We start from the raw sequence: 17,021 nt of genomic DNA, 5'->3' as shown, positions 1-17,021 counted from the left end.
TCATCATGCTGCCCATTGATAGTGTGTTTATATGTGTAAAGGGTAGAGAGAAAATTGTTCGGAAACATGTTAGTGTTAGGGAGCTTCCCAGATTCAGTTCTGAGCTGCTGCTATCAGATTCTGCCGTCAGAGTGTGGAAACTAGCTAAATCTGCTAAAAATTCTGCTATCTTCACTAGAAGTCCAGTGAGACCACCTAATCTTGAGAGCTTGCCATCACCCTGTGATTATATCTTACATACTTGGCTGCTCCCGCATGGAAGAAATGCCTCCTCTTAGGTTTGGGTTCAGTTCGGATGCCAGTTCTCACAAGGGCTAAATTTACATTTGGGTTTGAACACGTGTGCAGTGGGACAGAACCCCCACCCACCCTTAATGCTGTCACCTCTGCATGGGGTGGGAAGGACAGGGCTCTCTTTCCCCTTCCTCCTGCTTTTAATTCCCTGACTGCTCACTCCTTCCAGAAGTGGATCGCAGGCATTCGGTGGGTCCTTGGCTTTCACCATGTGGCTTGCAGTCAACTCTCATCCAGGCTCGGCCAAGCCGTTTAAAGGCTGATAACAAAGCACCCACAGAAATCAGCTGTAGTAATGCCATCGCGTTGTACGTGCAGTTTTCCAATGTCTAAGCACTACCAAATATTCCTGCCAGCAGCAACAACAGCAACACAGAGAAAACTGATTCAAAGGCAGGCTGCAAATCACATTTAGTAAGGGCTTTGAAAGCCCTCACAGCCAGCAAGTAGACAGGATGAAAAGATAGCATTGAGCAAACAAAAAATACTAGTAAAAGAATAAAGAAAGCAATTTCTGCCTTGGAATATAGTTGGTAATTATAATGAAGACCAAAGTGGTGCTAGTGAGAAGATCATTTGCACCTCCTGGTGGCAAATAAAAAAAAAAAGATTTAAAAAACCCACCCAGATCAGATGTTCAAATATTTACTATGCTATAATGAGTCTGGTCAGAATAACCTGTAATAAGATAGCAGCAAATTCCTGCAATCTATGTCTTAGGGGAAAGAAAAATAGATACAACAAAAGCAACATATTCAAGACTTAGAGCTCTGCGCATCACTTCTGAATCAGAAATAGAGCCACAAGAAGTGGGATATTCCTTTCAAAAGCCAGATTTCCATGAATACTCATCTTTTCAATGCATCTATTGCAAAGAGCACAGTGATGCAAAGGAAATCCAGGAAAATGCCTGTATAAGTGTGCAACACAATGAGCAGTATACGTTGTCCGTTGCTTCACCCACACTGAGGCAATATACCTGCAAATAAAAGCCAGCAGGAAAATGCTGGTTGCATTGGAAAAGAATATTGTCCAGCAGCTTTGACACCCAGACTGCAGGGGTGGTGTGATGAGCTGCAGGCTTCCTGCGTGTCTCTGGCTCCTGTGACTCAGTTTGTCATTTGTAAAATTTTACCAGGCCCTTTTTGAAGCTGCAAGATGTCATTGTAGTATCAAACAAGTAATAAGTAGCAGTGGAGTCCAAATATCTTTAGGGACTCATAGGAGTGTCTATTCATCTTCCTCTCTGTGGGTGCCCCACACACTCACACGGAAGGACTTCTCTAATTTTGAAGTGTACAATCAGATACAAATGAAGTACAGGACTTTCAGTTTCTTCAGACATTGCAACATTGTAATAACTGGACTTTTGAAACTCCCTGTGATGACAGTTCTACTGAAAAATGTTAAAAGAAAAAACGTCCCCTCAAAGTTGTTTTAATCTTCTTAAACTTTTATGGGTTTGCAAGACGTCAGAAGAGGCTGGTAACTGTAATTTGGAAGTGTGACTTGGAAAATGTTCAGTGTTCAATCCTAATTTTATAAAGTTAGGGCAGAGTGGAAAGGAATAGAGATTGGTTTTTCAATTGGATTGTAACTCATCAGTCAACTCAGTAGTGACCTTGCAAGCTCAGTAAGAAACTCTTTTACGGGATGCAAGCCTTTGTTAATGTAAATGAGACAAATGATTGTGTAGATGTCTCTCTGGGTTTCACAGCTTGGGCTCACAATTGACCTGATCAACACTGAAACGTTTGCTGAATTATGCTGGTCGTGGGCTACGATTCTTGGGATGTTGTAGCTGTGCTTGTAAACGCGGTTGAATTGGTAAAAAAAAGGTTTTCCTATTATAACTTTATTTTGGGCACTGCTCCGTCTAAGCTCTGTCTCGTGTTCAGTATTGTTTTATAAGTGTATCTTTCAAGTAGAGACAAGGTCTTAAAGTCACTAACAAAGAAACAGGGTGAGGTATTGACTCATGCGGGCAAAATCTTGCATCTTATCTAATCCTGCCTGGAGAGTGTTGCTGAGGTCTCCCGAGTGCCGCGCACATAACGCTGGGCAGGGGCCTGGAGCTCCCCTAAGTGCTCGGCAAAACCTGCTTAACTTCTGAGCTGGAGGGACAACTGAGCGGAGGTTCCAGTTTAGTGCAAGGTCGGTTGTAGGTGAACAAATGCGCCTGGTGGCTTGGAACTGACTGGAGCATGTGGTTTGTTTTAAGCTCGATAACAAGCCTTGGTCTGTGGAAGTTAAGTACAGCTTCTGCAGCTGGAAACGGGGATACTCAGAGGATATGCTCATAGGGAGGGAACATGCACACTTTAGGGAAAAAAAAAAAAGGTTCACGAGCCTCCACTCTGTTGCAGAAGTCTATCACAGCAACTAGGATGGCGAGATGACTTCCAGCAAGGCAATGTTTAGCTGGATAAATTCCCACTCGTCTATGTAGTTACTGAATCTTTCACAGGGTACCGAGTGGCATCACCCTCGCAGGGGTGCATGACGGTTAGCAGGGGTCTGGCGCGTGGGAAGAAGGGAGGTGTCTCTAGCAAGCTGTGTTAAAGCCTTTGTGCCTGGTCCCCCCGGCCCGGTGCAGCTGCCCTGACCACCGACCCTGGGGCCGTGTGGTACCAAGCACGTGTACTGGCAGGCGGAGCTCAGCTGGCTCCGGTGCAATGCAGGAAGGCTGCGCTCGTCCAGCTCTACCCCAGTTAGCACTATTCGTGACTTTTATAGTTGGTATCTGTGGGATCTGGCGTAGTTGGGCTCTGCTGGTTTCTCATGGACAGTAGTACTGTGTGCCCTAGGTCTCAGGGATGCTTAAGTCCAGCTTCTCTTGGTTTCCTGGTGACCTAGGTGTCCGAATGCCTTCAAAATGTCGGTCTGTGATCTTATGGTGAACGCACACCGGAAATATCCGTGAGGAGATTAATAATGTTTTTCATGCATGAGTTGTATTTGTGCAGCATAAAAACTGAAGGAAAAAAACTTCGCGTTCAACAGCTCCAGAAAAGTCCGCCGTGAAAGGGACAGAGGTTCTGCAGAAAAATACAGTGGTATTTTTTATTATGTAGGAGCACAAAGACACCTTCTCCAGTCTTCCCAAACAAACTTCTCATGGTTTATAGTTTCTGAGTGCCTGATTTTTTTTTAATAACATTTATATTCTTTTAGAGTAGGTTTTGGGAATGCACTGCATTTAGAAAGTAGAAAATATATACATGTCTATATAGCTGTATACACTAGGAATTATATACAGAAGCTCAGATGTTATGTTCTCGTAGCTGAAACTGTTGAATATGTAATAGCACCCATTGCAGTCGTAACAAGTTAGCCAGTTTTGATTTGGCCAGGATATTGATACTAACATGCAGCCCTCATGTCCCGGGTTCACAGCCTTAAGAAGGGCTGCTCTCTCTGCACCATGCTATTCACAGAGCACTATACATACAGGATTTGTGTGCGTTGTACCATCCACTTAAGCACAATTACTGGTAATGTGAATGGCAGTCTTAAACATAGCTTATGCTGAAAACATATCTTTGCAGAATATTTCGCAGAAGAATTTCATTGCAAGGTTTTTTCAGCTAAAAATCAGTTTCTGTGTTTACAGCTGATAACCAGGTTTGCCAGTTAAGAGTAATAACTACATGTGTTTAGCATCATGCTAATTTCCCAAATAGTTAACATGATCTTTTCTGAAACCTTACAAGCCAATCATGCTTATAATGAACAATGGAGAGTCGCTGATGTTTTATATAGTCTATTTAAGGTTATTGTTATGCTCTAATGTTTTGTTTTGTTTTTTAAAACAAACTGCACAGGCTGGAAGGAAACATAGGGGTTCATTTCTATAACTGCTAACTGTTCTGTTCAACAGCATACTGGCAGATGAGCAAGCTCTATAGGAGCTAAATCTGCTTTAAATAATCAGTCAATTGGAAGTTGCTAATTAGGATCTGAAGTAAGAGATCCTACCAAAGAAAATTTGCTTATGAGGTGGACAGCTGGGATAAGTGGGACATAAAAAAGAGGGAGGGAATTCAGTATGTTGGGAAAGGTTTTCTTCCAGAAGTTGAATGAATCAACAAAGTCATACTCTTGTGAAAAATATGGAGTGCAATGCTGAATACCAAAATGCACGAGGAGGAATGTAGCCTGCTTGATATATACAGTAATCTTTCTGCTATTCTCAGCATTGGACAAATCTCAGCTGGACTTCTCTGGCGTTGCAGTTCAAGAGGATGTGGACCAGTTGGAAAGAGCCCGAAGAGGAGCATTGAGCATAATTAGAGGTCTCAGATATGACCAAAGAGGTAAGACCTAATCAAGTTACATGGTTCAGCTTTTAGAAGAGAAGACTTCAAAGCAATGCAGGGATAATCCTCAAGTATGCAGAAGGTAGAATCAGCTGTAAAAAGGACAGAAATAGTCTTTCCTAAAAACCCATGTTTTATTTGATAGGAAGTTTTGATCTTACACTACAGGAAGAAAGATGTAGGTTAAACAATAGGGAAAAGCTTTCTAACAGTGAGGATAATGAAATATTGGAGTTTCTGTCTTTGGAGGTCTTTAAAAACACATTAGACAAACATCTGTCATGAGTGGTATAGGTATAGATGATCCTGCCTGGGGCAGGGGGATAAACCAGATGACTTCATGAGGTATTTTCTTTCCCTGTTTTTCCGTGAATCCACACTGAGGCTACACTCACTTATGCATGTTTGGATCTGATCCATTAATCTAGTCTGAGAGTCACATTCCAGGATGGGATTTTAAAAAGAGCTTTGAAAAAATGTGATGGGATTTCGGTGCCTACCTCCCTTTTTATCTTTTTGAGAATCCTAGCCTGTAAAAGTATTCTTCATCCAGACAAAGCCAGATAATTTTCTGTATGTTGATATTTAAATCCTCTGGCTAAATCTGTGTTTCCCTGAAATGTTTCTGCTTGCTCCAACATGCCCTTGTACGTTAAATTGTTATTTTTCTGGATGAATCATGCTAAGAACATTCAACATATCAAGCTGGGTATAAAAATGTGCAGTCAGAATGTGAACTAATCAACAGCAGCTTTTATATTTCTTCTTTAAATGCAAGAAGGACCATTTCCAAATCTCTCCACTGGCTCTGGGTAACCCAAATATCTGAGTGAACAATAAACTGACCCAACCAGCAGACAGCCCCATGGGAAGCAGAGGTTTGGCAAAGACTGACTTATCTAGCATGAAAATGGAACAGAACATATTTTAAATTAATAAAGTAAACAACATCGTGAAATCCTGTTGATTCTTTCTTATGAGCTGTGCACAGCATCTGTCCTTTTTGCTTCATCTATGCTCTCTATCGTCTACACCTTTGGCTGTTGGCTACTGCAACTGTTTTTCTGGTGCCCTTTTTTGTCCCATCAGTTCTTGTCTTGTGCCCTGTTGCTCCACTGATTTCTCCAAAGAGTCTTTTCCATCTTTCTTCTTGTTTTACATCAAGAACAAAGAGCAAGTTATATTGGGGTTAGGAAGTCAAGCAACTACACTTGAGTGTGAGCCAAAAAACTCCACAACTGAAATGTGCCTGTCCTCTGCATAACAGCTGAGGGAATAGGGCACTTCTTAGTCTAAGGGGCCTAAATTCACATTACCCAGAAGCGTACTCTCTACACAAGAAAAGAAAGGGAGTAGAGTTGTTCCTCAACCCTTCTTCTCAAACTGGGTTGCACTTTGGGGAGGGCATGCCTAGAGCAGGAGAAGAAACAGGTACAAGCATGAGTCTGTTGCCCCGCAAGGAAAGGATGTCAAGGGAGGAGAGTGCATGCTTGCAACTCAGCCATTGAAGTACTTGCCAGGGAGCAGGGTTGAGCCACAGAGGGCCTATAACTTCGGTTTTCCACAACCTGAAGGAATATGAGAACCATCATCCCATCATATGAATCACATTTTAAAAGAAAAAAAAGTTAATCCGTCAACTACGGATCACAGGCACTTTGGCGCAGAAAGCCGTTCTGAGCTCGTGATGATCTGGGTCTCACACCTAGACGACTTATGGCTCTCAGCCTGGGAAAGATTATTTCAGAGACGTTTCCCTCTTCTGCACTTCCAGCTTGCTAGTTTAGTGCTCTCCACATGCCCCTCTTGCCCTGTTTCATGGGAATTTAATTGCAGGTGTCTCTCTGGATTGACTGGATAAGGGAAATTTGGGGAATGCCTTAAAACCGCATAGCCCTGGAGGTGCTTTGCTAAGATCCACCTTGCAAAAGTCCCTCTGCGAATTTGTGCCCAAACTGTCACTTTAAGGGCTCTCTGCAATTCTATAAGGCTGGTTTGCTTGCTTTTATCCTGTGTTTTGCAGGCCTCCCTACGGTATAAATGCTTCCCTTTCCTCTTTTATCATGCTATACTCCTTGCTTGCAACAGCTTCCCACTTCCTTATCAGTTATTATTCCAGTTTGTTAAACTCCCTTTTTCCTGTTAGTGGTTGCCTATATATTCCCCTGTGGGGTGTCCTGGCAACACATGCTTTGAAGCTCAGAGATACACTTGTCCGCGCCAATGTAGTGTTCAGGCACCCTGCATCTCCCTCAGCCTTTGCATCCGGAGAGCAGGGAGCAGTGCCTCTCTTGCTCTTTCACGGCTTGGGACAAGGCATTCCTCCATCCCTCGCCCACCCCTTCCTTCAGACCAGCCAGCCTCGCACGTGCGTGTTTGCTTTTTGCCCACCTGTTTTTTCCTTAAGCTTCTGTGCTCTCGGGGTGGTGCGTTGGCCTTGTTGGTATCTGTGATTAGGTGTCAGGCCCTGTTTGAACGCGGCGAGGCAAGCAGATATAACTAGCTGCCTGACCACAGCTGGTCTGCCTAAACACACGGGCTGGGCTCTGAGCCTGGCCAGCTGCCCATCGATGACTGACCAGAACCCCACCAGCTGCTCGGGGCTATTGGGTGGTGCTTTGAACCTTGGCTGTGGAGGACTGCCTGGGTCCTGCTTCCTGATGGTTCTTGCTCCAGCTTGTCCTACACCTATAGTACAGGATTCCTGGTTTCAGAGAGTACTCCTGTCCTCCATCAGCCTTCTGTCCTTCCTCCAGCCCTAGCCTGGTGTGGTGGGTTGATCTTGGCTGGATACCAGGTGCCCACTAAGCCGCTCTATCACTACCCTCCTCAGCAGGACAGAGGGGGGAGAAAATAAGATGGAAAAACCCCTCATGGGTCAGGATAAAGGCAGTTTAATAAAGCAAAAGCAAAGGCCATGCATGGAAGCAAAGGAAAACAAAAGATTTATTCTTGACTTCCATCAGCAGGTGATGTCCAGCCACTTCCCGGGAAGTTGGGCTTCAGTACATGTAGCGGTTGCTCTGGAAGACAGAGATTATTCGTCATAATGATGAATCCCCCTCCTCTTCCTCCTTTCTCTTAGCTGTTATTGCTGAACGGACATCATATGGTATGGAATATCCCTTTGGTCAGTTTGGGTCAGCTGTCCTGGCTATGTCCCCTCCCAAGATCTTGCCCACCCCTAGCCTACTGGTGAGGGGGAAGTGTTGGAGAGACAGCCTTGCTGCTGTGTGAGCCCTGCTCAGCAGTGACCAAAACACTGGTGTGTTATCAACACCCTTCTAGCTACCATTACAAAGCAGTATGAGGGCTGCTATGGGGAAAATTAACTCCATCTCAGCCAGACCCAATACACCTGGTCTGATCTTAACATAGTCAGGTTCTGTACACGGATGGCACCCAACTACCTACAACGTGATTAAGCTGTCCTGATGTTCAGCACGGAGACATTAGTTTAAAGAGTGAACTTGCCTGCCACTGTGACATGCCAGAAAACACTGGTGTGTGCTCCTTCTCTGCCAGCAATGCAGAGACAAAGCCCCTCAGGAGCTGTGACTGTCTTCATCCTTGCAGCGCTCAGTATCGACATCACCGGCATGACCTACGCTAAAGTTGGCATGAAAAATATTTGTCTGTCTTTTCAAATTAAGTGGCTTTGGCCTGTTTTCCATTATAGCGGCAGCATGTGGCATTGGCATAGCCAGTCCTGCCGCTCCTCTGTGGGAGCGGAGCCTCTGCCGGCACACCAAAAGCAGCCACCGTACTGCCAGCGCTCCCACCCGTGTGGCCTCCAGAGCCCACCCGAGGGACCGCCAGGCTCTGTGCAAGGTCGTCAGTGCTCCCCAGGGCAGTCTCTTGGTAGCTGGTGGCAAGACGAGGACACCCTGGAAAAGTGACTGTGACATCTCCACGAGTAGATGTCTCCAAGCCTTGAAGCCAAGGTTGCTGTTTGGTCCCGGGGCAGTACTGGACTGCTACACTTAAAGATGGGTCCTGGAGACCCCGATCTCATCCCTTAGCCTCAGTTCTGATGAATGTCTGCTCAACCTGCTCCTAGATATTTCATTATCTTGTTAGTATTATTTTACCTCTTTAAAAAAGTCTCTCCCCATTTTTTTTAATTTAAATTCATTCAAAAGAGCATTTTCAGAATGAAATGTCCTGACTTTTCAGAACAAAATGTTGTGACTTCTGTGGTGAAATTATTTCTCAAAAATGATGTATTTGGGAAGGATTTTTCTCACTCAAAACCTGCTGTTAAATATCTTCTTTCTGAACAATTCTCCCTCTATACTGCTGGGCACACAAACTAGACAAGGTCAAGCTTTAAGTCTGGGTGGATTCTGGTGTCTTGACTTCTGCGGATGTTTGCCTGAATCAAGCTGTAAGCAATTCAAGAAAAGCATCTGTCTTTGTGAAGCACAGTGTGTCTTCATCTGCTTCTTGACCCACAGTCTTTCAGAATATAGCTCCTTTCTCATTTTTCTTTGGGTGTCTTCCAGCCCTACTGTATTTTCCATTTCATCTCCTTCAGCAGTGTGACTAAGCACCTCTTGAGGGTTAGTCTATGACATGGTCAGTTCATTTGAGTTGATAATTTCTGGGAGTTATACAGCTGGACTTGTGTTTTTAAGTTTCCCTTTACCCCATAATTTTTTTCCCTTGGAATGGCTCAAGGAAATGCACACAAACTAAAATCTGCATGTGGTTTTACTTGGAAGGCTTAACGAGAGACGTTGATCTATGTGTTTCTAGTCTGTTTCTGCAACAAGAAAGTTATTCTGAATTCTGTACAGAACTTCCCTTACATATGCAAAAGTGAAGATATTGGGCAATTACTAATTCAGCTAGAAAGCAATATGTTCTGAGCAGTTCTGGAACATCACATTTATGAACATTCCTCTTTCTGCCATCCAGATCCTCTTTTAATGAAGGAATGAGCTTGGTGGTTCCTAAGGTGCCTTTGCTCCCAGAAGCTACCCCCATATTCTGTTCCAGGCTTTCAAGGCACATTAAAAAACATCCATTGCTGCATAGACTGATGCAGCCTTTATGTTTTTTGCCATGATTAAACTTGGCAAGATTGACCTATTGGATTTAAGGGAAAGTGTCTGGGTTAAAGTGCAGGTCAGACTACTAGGAAAAAGGAAAAAAAGGCAGAGTGAACTCAGGTTGACTGCTGGAGGTGTAGTCCTCTGCTGCCTGAGCTTGGGCTGGACAGTTCAGGCAAGTCTAACTTTGATCTTGGACTCTTATGGTTGCTAAACTTTACTCACACACTGATGTCAATAGGATTATATGTGAGGTTAAATTAGATTAATAAGTGTTTGCTAAATTGTAGCTTTGGACTATACTGACTACTGGAAAGCACATGAACAATACTGTTGTGGGTAGCTGGAGTCACAACTCTGAGTCACACCACTCGATGAAATAGAAGGAGCATCTGTTAATAGAAGGTACTCTAACTGGGAATAAAATAAAGTTAAGCACAAAAGTGTAGTTTCTCATCTCTTCAGTGTATCCAGGCCCATTTGCTTCTAATTAAACCTATTTTTCTTCACACAGCTGCAATTTCCAATCACAGTTCCCTGGGGCACCTGGGTGCTAACACCCCTCATGTGTGCTGGCTTCTCCCTGTGGCTGTTTGCTAACTCTCAGCTCTGTGGCCAGGGAGATCGCAGCCATCCTTTCATCGAGAAGTAAGTGTACTTTCCTTATCCGTATCTATAAATCTGAGAATTTTAAGTAGTTGCTCCATGTGTTTCTTAATTGATCAGGTTTGTGCTGTACTGTGAATCTGAATGAAAATTGGCTGGCTGCTTTTGGTTTTTGGTCTGCAAACAAAGACACTCAGAAAGCTTGGCTATTCCTGTTCTAGTTAATGGAGAAAGATCCTGCCTGTTTAAAGTCAGCATTAAATGCTTGTTGGCTTCAATGAATCAAGAAAGTTTATATATTGAAGAATTTTCCAGGTTGTTCAGAGCCTCCAGGACTGTTTTTAGTTAGTATGTAACAGAGTTGGTTTTAATGTAGGCTGCTGTGAGATGAAGGAGGAGATTGAGCAATGTGTGAAATGTGGATTATTTGTTCTCCCAGAAAGGACTCAAAATAGTGATTTGTGGTTTGGATGTGAAGTGTGAAGAGGTTATCTGGCTGACCTGGGATCACACAAGGTATCTGCAGTAGGACTAGAAAACAGTTCCCTATCTTGCAGTGCGATGCTGCATCTAGTAATGTATGAAACAGCAATGAACCCTTAAGTGACCTTTATTACAAAACCAAATTCTTATGTACCTTTCTCCTTTTTCTGAGTTTTTATAGGCTACTGTTGCCATATTCAGGGCGTATTCACTACCTCTTAAATCATGATTTATTAAGGTGGTATTAACTAATCTGAGAGCTACAGAGAACTTCTGCTCAAATTAGCAAATGCTTTTCTTTCTTTTTGAGTGCAAGTTAATTGAAGTTGTGAGAGACTACGGTGACAATCTGAGGGTCTGTGGCTTAACCATGTCAGTGTTGTACCTGTACTGTCTTCTCCTAGGTTTGGTCATTCCTTATTGCTTGAAGGACTGGTAGGAAGCCGAGTTTCCAAAATGAATTGAAATGGCAGGATTGGATAGTTGTTACGCACAGATCTGAATGTGACCCCTAGGCAATTTTGTAATTGCTGAGAAGCAAGGCTGGTGGAAAGGAAACTGTACGACAGGTGAGAGAAAGTGGATAATCTTCAGCTGAGCCAAAGAACTGCATCTCTGTGATACAAAGTCAAATTTCTTCCCTCTTTCAAGTAAACTTTTAGTGTAACGTGGTCTGAGAAACTTGGCTAAAGGCTCTGTAACGCACTCTATTGGTCATCTTGCCTTTGCACTGCACTATTTTTTTTTTCGCAGCTGGGAGGTATAGCACCTGAAATATGATCTCCACATGGTAGGACAGAACTTAGTGGTAAAAACAAGTTTTCAAGTGACTTGCACTGATTTTTTTTCTTAAGAGTTCATACACTCAAAAAATGATGCATTTAATTTTGAATGCTTATTCATGCAAAAAGCAGACTCTTGAATCTCAGGTATAAAAGGTATCAAAGTGAGTATATTCAACAGGAACTTTACCACCTTTTTCCTCAATATGGTTTCAAAATAACCTAAAACCAAAAGAGAGGCCCCTGTAACTTCCCGACAGCCGTCTCACGAGGATGCAACCACAGCGGGGACCGACTGAGGTGCGAGCCCTGAGATTGTCTGTAATATAGTTATCTGATTCTGCTTTTCTTCATTAACCTTTGACCTCCAAATACCTGGGTTGCAAGTCCTGCTGAGACATGGCAACGTTGTTTAACGGCAGAAGAAAGCACAAGGGAAGTTAAAACTGCACTCTCAGTTGTCACCACCTTGTTTGCCAAATGCGTGTGATGATAGTCAAGGCGCAGGCGTTGAAAACACTACAGGGATTTTTTCCAAGGAAAAGCTAAGCATGAGAATAAGGGGGACGTGTCTGAAGATCAGTTTTGCTTTGCATATGTCAGCAGTGTGTTAGAGAGGATGGAAGTTGGAAAAGAGACTTTGGCTGTCTAGATATCTGAGGAAATAGAAGATGTACTATTTTCTGACCTATGCTTTTGGTAAGATGTGTTTTTGTGGGCAAATTCAGACTTCTTTTTTCTTGTCAGAGAATGCAATGTTAAAATACACACAAAATTGCTGTTATGGTAAGCCAGTAAAGTAGCAGTATCTCCATCACAAATCTCAGTTCTTCAATAGTGGTATCTTTGTAGCTTTCTCTCTTCCCCCTCCACCTCGCCCCCTTCCCCTTCGTGTTTGGGGACGTGGTTACCCTTCACCTCTGCATTACCAGTTTTGGCCTACTGCACTGGGGCGGTTGGACGGGGTGATTCAACTTGGCTTACTGCCTACCCGGACAATGGTCTCGGGTCAGGGAATCCCCAGGCAGGATGGAGCAAACGTGGTAGCTCCATGCTATATGACTCTTGGTTGCTTATGTTGGATAATGGGGATGTGTCCAGTACTCCACTTATTTTGGATAATTGTAGAGTCCCCTTGGGCCCTATGACAGTGGTGTAGAGTAGAATGATCTGCAGACTCTTTCATGCTGGCTGCTGGATCAGTGCCTGAAAGCAACCGAAACTGGGAATCACAGTTGGAATCTGAAATCTGGGTCTTTGGGAGATGCTATCTTCTGATTTTTATAAGCTTTGTTTAATAATTCACATCCCTCCAACTTGAGTGAGGTGAGAACATGGATCTGGGTAATATATTTTCTGAGATTTTTTCTTAAGTAGTCAGAACTGAAGTAGTAGTCTCCAGAAAGCGTCGATACTCTGTAGTAGCTGTTTTGGAGAGGATGTGTCAAGCAGAGATCTTGAGAACTTCTCTCATGTTACTACTCTTTCACCAAAGCTTCTCATTATCCTACCAGGTTAACATACCCTCGACCTAATTTCTCTTTTGTCTTCTTTAAACGCTGTTGCGTTTCATCCTGGAATTAATGCACAGTGCCACTAAAACTCTCTTAATTTATGTTCTGTTTGACAAAGCAACTCTGATTTCTGGATGAAGATGTTCTTGGAATTATGTCACGCTCTGTGAACTGTTTATAGCAATCACAAAAGCAGTGAGATTTGGGAGACCAGATTAAACCCCAAAAGCTGCTGTTAAAACTCATTGAAGTTAAGGGGTGGGTTTCTGGTGATCCGTTAATCTCTGCATCTGCTCCAGTGTACATGGTACATGGGAGTTTGGAGTTTGCCGTATGGTGCGTTCCCTATGTCGGGAATGAATAGCATGCAGTCTTTGCATTGTATTTAGCCTCCTCCACATGCAGGAATGAGAGCCCAAGTACCTTGTCCCGTATCTTACGTGTTTGTCCCTTACTTGTCACTGTGTCAATTGTCAGCACTGCTAGTCTGGCTCATGTTTTAGATGGCCTCTTGACCTTTGACTGTTTGGTTGACTTATCTGCAAATATGGTGCTTTTGTTAGAGAGCTTCACATACTTGGGATCTGAAACAAAAGAAAAACTTAGGGACTGAACACAAGGTATTGAAATTACTTTCAATTTTTTTCTTATTCAAAAGTTCTTTTTATACTATATGAAAATGAATAAAAATATATATTTAAGCTTTAGCTCTTGGTCAAACCTGCCCTAGAAACCTGTAATAAAGATTTCATGTGAATAAGTTGGTGAGCTATTGTTCTCTTGATCTTTTTTTAGCACGGAACTTATTTCTGGATTTTTATTTGTCTGGGTGGGAACTGATAGTTCTCTTGATTTAGAGGTGAGTGTGTAACATTGCCTTTCAAGCGTAACCAAATCTGCAGCTCTGAAGTACCATGTTCTCCTCCAAGTCAGAAGGAATGAATTGTTTAGCAACTGCTGGTTCTTTGTTTACTAACTGGTACGTCTTAGATGAAGATTTTCAATATTTTGTTCCGGATTGCTTGGGCAAATTCTTGTATCTGGTCAAGAACCTGTATTTAAGTGAACTGTGTTCCATGCAGCATACCAGTTTCTAGGACAGTGTTTGAAAAGAAATACTTGAAAGATATTTCTTGCTGTTTTGAGGCATACAACATTCAGGTCTGTTCAGGGTATTGGAGCGTTGACAGTTGTCATTCCAGGGCTATAAAGTAGTTAAAATGTTTTTATGTGATACTATGTACATTAACTAATGTGCATTTAGAAGGCAGGAGGAGGGAATAAGCTTGCTATGCCCTCATCAGGGACAGACAAAATGCAAGCTTTTGCTCTTCCTTGAAGCATTTAGGGTTAAAATGTTCTAGGCAACTGCTAGAGAAACTTTTTTCACCGTGTCCCACCACTGTATGTATGTATATGTAAGCCCAAATAAGCAGCAAAGCATTCTTAATAGGCAGTCTGTCTCTTAAGTATTTCCTTTTTAATTGAGATCAGAAAGTTCACTTGGCTGAAAATGCATTTCACTTTTTCCTAAAATAATAACATTCTAACTTCTAGTGAAAGAAAGTAATGAAAGCCATTTCAGACAGAAACCTGCACGGTAACTGCAGTTGAAAACTTCTGAGGACCTTTTTTGACACTGTTTTTCATCTCTCCAAATACTAAGACGTAGCAGTTCACTCCATCATTGTGCCAATCATGTGAAAAGTAGCACCTCTGCCAGCAAAGAGCTTCAATATACATGATCTCCTTTTGAAAGCAATGCCCCAATTAAAGGATTGATTATTTTGGGGTTTTTTTTAGATTCTATGGTTCTCACCTGTTAGAATTAGCCATTTAGATAAAAAAAGAAGAAAAGATATCAGAAAATAAGTCAACTTAAACCAAATCTTTAAATGAACAAGTTTCAGTGTTGAGAAGGAGACTCTTGAAATACTACTTCTTCTTGAAAACCAAGAAGAAAAAAACCCACATCCTTGAATCTACAGACTGATTTTTTTTTTTTTTTTTTAGAAAGCTGAAGCACTTCTTTCCCCCAAATACTCACCCCAAAAACACTTCATGGGAGAGCCAGTTAATTGTTACTGCTTCAGAGAGCTTTAAGTAAAAACACTGAGGCTGTTTTAATAATCTTATTGCTGAAAATATATGATTCTATTGTCTGTATTTTGCATACCAAGTCCCAAGAAAGTTTGGATGGATTATGAAGAACAAGTTATTACAACTAACTTCATTGGAATTCTGCTTTATTACAACAGTTTGAAACTATGTTTAGCCAACCAGGAACCATCATAAATTTTAATAAAATTTAATTAAACTCAATTATGTTTGTTGCTTCTTGGTGTATTTAATTTTCCAACAGATAAGATATATAGATAAATATAAAAATATGTGTATGTATGCTGTATCTATATATAGATATGCAGATATATCTGCACACAAAATTTAAATTTATGGACAAGTTCTAATAAGTGATTAACACATGGAAGTTACAATATATAATTATTACTGCCCAGGTAAAAACTGTTACTGAAAGATACTGGACAAGTCATTCTACACTGTAGTAACCTCCCAGGTACAGTTTTGTACTGCGATGACAAGTAGGTATCATATACGTAATACATATCTGTGCCCATACTGCTGACTGCTACCTTCTTTTTTGATGATAAAGTTACCTACAGACAGAAGTGGTTGCAGACACCCAAATGGCACCCCAAGCTTAGGCTCCAAGTCATATTTCTGGATGGACAATTTAGCTGCAAGTCTGTGATAGGAACCAAACGGTACAACTGTATCTTCCTTCTCATACTTTCTGCCTACAAACAAGATAATAAAAGCTGAAGAAGATCTTTCTAGTAAATAAGTAATGTGATTAACTCATATACAATTAACAGTCAATTTGTGAAGTGATCAAAGATGGGGAATGGGACATAGAAGTAGGACAAAACATAAGCCACGGTCTCTTTCTGCCGGTTGTCGTGCTTCTTGCCTTCCAGGTTAGCCCAGTGTTCTGCAAGCTGCAGCCCTTCGCTTTTTTGGAGACTAGAACTGAACTAATGTAACATTTGGGGTTCTACATTCCCGAGCCTCCTCGTATACACCCAAAATCTGAGGATAACACAAAACATTTGTTCTCTCTTGGCCTGACTATTGATTAAAGGCTGTCTTCTACACTTTCCTGTGTTACTCTGCAATGAAGGGAAAAAGAGTTTGCACTGGAGTCCAAGTATAGTTTTTTGAATTTATTCATCAGTTGAAAGAATGAATGATTATAGTTTGTGAACCTATTTAAGCCTTGACTAGTTTTTTTTAAAAAAACCCACATCATGCAATATGTCAAGCAGCAAAGTCCATTTAAAGAAAACAGAACAATAAAACCCCTCCAGGGGGATGAAGACTGTTACAGAGGGCTGTCATTTGATGCCAACATGATTTTCCAGTGATCTTGAATACACGGAGTGAGGGAGCATTGAGCAGTAGACTGTCTCAACAAGTGCTCATGAAATATGTTTTTTCCTCTCCTGCCCAGTCAAAAGCTCATACTGTTCACACACCCTTAGGGCAATTACTTGAAAAGACACTTAGCTCCCCGCTTCACCCTCATCAGTGCATGTTTCTGTGGCTGAGGCGCTTGTGGGCAGGACTCAGCAAGGCAGAGACTAAGCGAGTTGCTTTAAGTTTCCTGGTCACTGAGGGTGGGCAGAGTGACGGCGGAGTGATGTACGGCAATCGCGCAGGGCGGTCAGTGTAAGGAGAGGGACAGGCTGCTAATAAACACGTGAAAGCCAGTGCAGTGATGTGAAGCTGTACCGGTCGTTTCACATGTCCTCGCTCTCACGCCTAGCTGCAGGAACTCCAGGCCTGCCCGAGGTGCCAACACACCAATTTTATATCTTCAACTGATATGCAAGTGTTTTCCTTCTATATATACACTGGGAGAAACCAGCCAGGTTTATTTATAGTTGGTTT

The sequence above is a fragment of the Fulmarus glacialis genome, unplaced genomic scaffold (assembly GCF_000690835.1).
Source record: "Fulmarus glacialis isolate BGI_N327 unplaced genomic scaffold, ASM69083v1 scaffold2671, whole genome shotgun sequence".
NCBI classification, from domain to species: Eukaryota; Metazoa; Chordata; class Aves; order Procellariiformes; family Procellariidae; genus Fulmarus; species Fulmarus glacialis.
The sequence above is the reverse complement of the archived record's forward strand: the minus strand, read 5'-3'. Positions refer to the sequence as shown.